This window comes from Notamacropus eugenii, chromosome 1, assembly GCF_028372415.1.
Source record: "Notamacropus eugenii isolate mMacEug1 chromosome 1, mMacEug1.pri_v2, whole genome shotgun sequence".
Taxonomy (NCBI): domain Eukaryota; kingdom Metazoa; phylum Chordata; class Mammalia; order Diprotodontia; family Macropodidae; genus Notamacropus; species Notamacropus eugenii.
Genome location: NC_092872.1, coordinates 106,972,155 through 106,977,650, shown reverse-complemented (window position 1 = coordinate 106,977,650; position 5,496 = coordinate 106,972,155).

Genomic DNA, 5,496 nt, shown 5'->3' with positions numbered 1-5,496 from the left:
TTTAATAGATATTTGTCCAAATCTAAGCTAAATTTGAGTTGAAAAGAGACTTCAATGTTCATCTCAGCCATTCCTTCCCCCTTTTTTTATATATATATATAATGACATGGACTCAAGGAGCTTGCTCATTGTTCATGTGATGACTGAGCACACTCAGGATCTGAACATGTCATTGGGGCATTGTCTTCAGGTGGTGGCACTGTGGAGGGAATAGAGCACTGGGCCTGGAGTCTAAAAGATTTGAATTCAAATCCAGCCTCAGACACTATCTGTGTAATCTTAGGATAATCATTTAACCTTTGCCTCAGTTTCCTCCTCTGTGAAATGGGGATAAAATTAACACCTACCTCCCAAGGTTGTTGTAAAGATCAAACAAGATGATATTTGTGCTTAGTATAATATCTGGCACATAGTAGATACTATGTATACATGCTAGCTATTATTATTATATCTAACTTCAGATACTTACTATGTGACCCTGCTGTATTTGCCTCATGTTCCCCAACTGTGAAATGTGAATAGTAATAGTTCCTATTTCCCAGGATTGTTGTGAGGATCAAATGAAATATCTGTACAGTGCTTAGTACATAGTGGTGTAATATAAATGCTAGACAGTAGTAACAGCAACAGTAGTTTTAAATGAGATAATAGATGTGAAAGAGTATCTTTAATAATGTCATGTTATACTGATCAAAGTTAGGTCTGGCAACTTTGTCCAATAAGAGAAGACTATGTAGAAACTCTCTTCATTAATGTATGTGAGCAAATATATATATAGTCACCTGAGGACACTTAGAAATTAAGTTACCCATGGTCACAAAGTTAGTATATACTATAAATAAGACTCGAACCCAGGTCTTCCTGGTTCTAGGTCCAGCCTCAAGACCCTATGGCAATATATAGCTTTAGTCCATATTAGGAAAAAGGAACAAATCTGTCATGGTGGTCTAGTACAGTATGTTCAATTTGTGTCCCTATATAAAGCATGTAGATTGATAATTTTTTTTCTGTAGTATTAAGTTGGCTAGCTTTTGCTCCCTCTAGTCCCTTTTTTTTTTTCATTTCCATGAAGAGTAAAATAAAGCGTTATTTGGCAAGATTGTCAGTAACAGGGGTTGGGGGATTAGGTTGAGTGTTGGATTTTATTTTGTTTTATGTGAGGGAGGGTGTGGTGGCACATAGGAAAACCCCCTACTGTACCTATGTCAAGGATACTGGAACCCTTGGAAGGCAGCACTAATAGCTTACATTCAGGGCAACAGATATTCAGCTGGTGTATGTGATATTTCTTTGGGTTGGCCTGAAAAATATTAGTTGTGGGAATGCCAGCAGATAAACCAAAGGAGAAATTTAAATGATAGCTGCAGACACAAACCCAATAGAAACTGAATCCCTTCATTAGCAAAGGTGATTGTCTTGGCAGATTCATATGACAAGCTTTGTTAGAGACAGCTCATTTTATAACCACTGCATGAGGCTAAAGTCCCTTTTCAGCATGTAGTAGCCAGGAATTGAGGAGTGGAGAAATTAAAGAAAAAAGTGAATAAGCAAGAGGGAAATAATGTTGGCTCAAATTATGCACTACTTCCCCTTGCAGAATCATGTGTGTGTGTGGAATGTCTTCGTGTGTGTATGTGCAGCCAAGTCTCCCAGGGAGGAAGAAGATAGGCATCATTAGAAGAATATAAGGACAGTTAGAAGTATAACTGATCAAAGCTGTGAACTGATCCAGTCGTTCTGGAGAGTGATTTGGAACTCTGCCCCGAGGGCTATAAAACTAGGCATACCCTTTTATGCAGCAATAGCACTACTAGGTCTGCCACCCAAAGAGATTACAAAAAATGGAAAAGGTCCTACACATACAAAACAATTTATAGCAGCTCTTGTGGTGGCAAAGAATTGGAAATTGAGGGAATGCCCATCATTGGACAATGGCTGACCAAGTTATGGCATATGAATGTAATAGAATGATGTTGGGCTATAAATAATGATGAGGGGGTAGATTTCAGAAGAACCTGGAAAGACTCACATGAAATGATGCTAAATGAAGTGAGCAGAACCAGGAGAATACTGTACACAGTAACAGCAACATTGTACAACAATCAACTATGATAGACTTATCTCAGTAATACAATGATACAAGACAACTCCAAAAGACTCATGATGTAAATCCTATCCACATCAGAGGAAGAACTGTGATATCTGAATGCAGATTAAAGCATACTATGTTCACTTTTGCTTTTTGTTTTTCCTTTCTGGTGGTTTTCCCTTTTGTTTTGATTCTTCTTTCACATTTAGCATTTCACATTTATTGCCACATGACTAATATAGAAATATGTTTGACATAATTGTACATGTCTAACCTATATCAGATTGCTTACTGTCTTGGTGAGTGTGGAGAGGTGGGAGGAAGAAAAATTTGAAATTAAAAATCTTGTAAAAATGAATATTAAAAACTAAAAAAGAAAAGAAAAAAGAAGGTACACTGTAAATTTATTTTTTAAAGAAATAGACATTTAAAAATATAACGAGCAGGCAAATTTCAGAAAAACCTGAAAAGACTTACATGAATTGATACAAAATGAAATGAACAGAGCCAGGAGAATGTTGTACACAGTAAAAGCAACATTATACTATAAAGAACTGTGAATGACTTAGCTATTCCCAGTACTCCAATGATCCAAGACAATTTCAAAGGACTAATAATAAAGTATACTATCTGCCTCTAGAGAAAGAACAGATATTGTTTGAATACAGACTGAAGCTTGCTATTTTTCACTCTTTCGTTCTTTTTCTTTTATTCGAGTACTCTTGTACAAAATGATTGATAGGGAAATGTTTTACATGATTACACATGTGTAACCTATATGTGATTGCTTACTGTCTCAGGGGGAGGGGAGAGGAAGAAGGAGCATTAAAACCTGGAACTCAAAACTTTAAAAAAAAAAGTTAAAAATTATTTTAACATGTAATTGAGGAAAAAGTAAAACATCATTTTTTTTTGAAAAAAGAAGTAGAAACAATGTAGAAGCTAAATAACCTAGAGATCCACTGTCGTGTTGTGGATACATATCTCTTCAATTTAATGAATTTAGTCCTACTTGTAGTTCAAAAGGATTATTTGCCTCAAGGAGTTAGACCACAAACCAACTTAAAGAGATACTACTTGCATATAGGTATCCTGAATAATAATGAATTGCCTCACCCACATAGCTTGGTTTGAATTACATTTCCGTAGTGTTTATCTATCCCTTATGACCACAAGGGAGTTGACTGCAGGTTAGTTATTCATTAAAAAGATTACAAATTAATACTCTTTTCCCAATGTTAATTTAACTCTTCCCCCATTGTGGTAGGAGCAGCATTTCCTGTGGCCCTGCTACCTCAACTCATCTAGATTTTCTTAGGGTCTTTACAGACTAGGTTAATTTTTCCTTAAAAAGGTATTGAAACCGCCCTGGAGACCTGATTGGTCTAGGGAAATAAGAGTCCCAGTAAGGTCTTGGCTTCCTGGTTGCCTAAAGGCATAAAACAGACTAACTCTTAGGTGTCAGTGATCTTCAGACTTGAGGGTTAGGGTGTGTCCCACCACCTTGTGAGCTGCTACACCTTGCCCCTGCTGACCAGATGTATTTCTCTTTGATCACAGGGAGAGGAGAGTTCATCTACCTGAACTAGTCTGTGTCCTTTCTGAATACACTTTCAATTATATTGCTACATAAATTGTTAAATGGTCTGCAAATTTCTCATTTCTTTTTTGTCTCCAACCTGAACTAGTCTGATCTGACTCAAGCTTTTCCCTATAATACCTTAAAAAAGAACAACAGTGTAATAAATTACATAACAACCTATACTAACCTGCTAGAGAGGGTACAAAGAAGCTGCCTTCCACTCCTCTGTGTTAAGTTAATGAATGGACAATGAATGAGAATTTCCAGTACAAAAATAATATACAAAGTTCTTAACTTGGCATTAAAGACTTCTAAAAATCTGACTCGAACCTCCCTTTCTGGACTTATTTTTCCCTATTCTCATTTATGCAACTTATTCTAGTCAAACTGTATTATCTGGGGAAGCTGTCTTTTCCCATCCGAAGCATTAGGCGAGAACATCTTTCAACCTTAGTATTGATTGTCTCCTTATCACCACCTAGCCATCTTCCTTATCCTTCAAGGCTCACCTCAATTGCTACTATCTCTGTGAAGCCTCCCCTAAGCACTTCGCTTAAGCTGAAAGTGTTCTTTCCTTCTTTTCTTAGAGTATTTTGTCTGGATCTCTTCTACAGCCCCTGTAACAGTTTACCTTGTAATATATATATATATATATATATATATATATATATATATATATATATATATATATATATATATATATATATATATATATATATATATATATATATATATACAGAGAGAGACAGAGAGAGACAGAGAGAGACAGAGAGAGAGACAGAGAGAGAGAGACAGAGAGAGACAGAGAGAGACAGAGAGACAGAGAGAGACAGAGAGAGAGAGAGACAGAGAGAGAGAGACAGAGAGAGAGAGACAGAGAGAGAGAGACAGAGAGAGAGACAGAGAGAGAGAGTATATATATACATATTGAATATGGTTTTCCCCTAGTAGAACATAAACTTCTTGAGGGCAGGAACCTGATAATTTTTTATCTTTATTTCCCTATCAACTGAGACAATGTCATTGTACTTGATAGACCTTGTTACTTAGTTGAACTGAATTTCTAAAACAAGCAAATTAAAAACTATTTTAACTTTTCAGTAAAATCTTGAGTGGTGTTTGTTAAGTTACAATGTATAATATTTCCTTCATCCTTCCAATAAGTCTATTACTTACTCAGCTATCTTCTTATGACCTCTGCTGGCCAGACAACCAACAAGCATTCATTTGCTCTTGACCCAGAAAATCCTCTTAATCTGGAAGTCAGATCAAAGGATCATAAGGCTAGAGCTAGAAGGGACCTCAGTAGTCATATAGTCCAACTCCTTAGTTTTTGCACTTGAAGAAACTGAGGCCTGATAAGGTTAAGTGATTTGTCTTACGCCACATAGACAAAAACCGTCAGATGTTGTTGTTCAATCGTATGTGACTTTTCATGACCCTATTTGGGGTTTTCTTGGCAAAGATACTGGAGTGGCTTGCTATTTCCTTCTCCAGTTCATTGTACAGATGAGGAACTGAGGCAAACAGGGTCACATGATTTGCACAGGATCGTAGTAGCTAGTAAGTGTCTGAGGCCAGATTTGAACACATGAAGATAAGTTTTTTTGAGTCTAAGCCCAGTGCTCTATCCACTCTGCCACCTTGCTTCCCCTTAAAAACAAAACAGAAAAAACAGAGGTGGATTTGAATCTTTATCTTCAAATTCTAGAGCCAGAATTCTTCCTGTTATATCACACATACATTTTTCACTTTCAAAATTGTACACTCTAAGGTGTTATCTGTAAATGTTCTGCTTCTTAGAAAAATCTTGCCAAAGTCATAA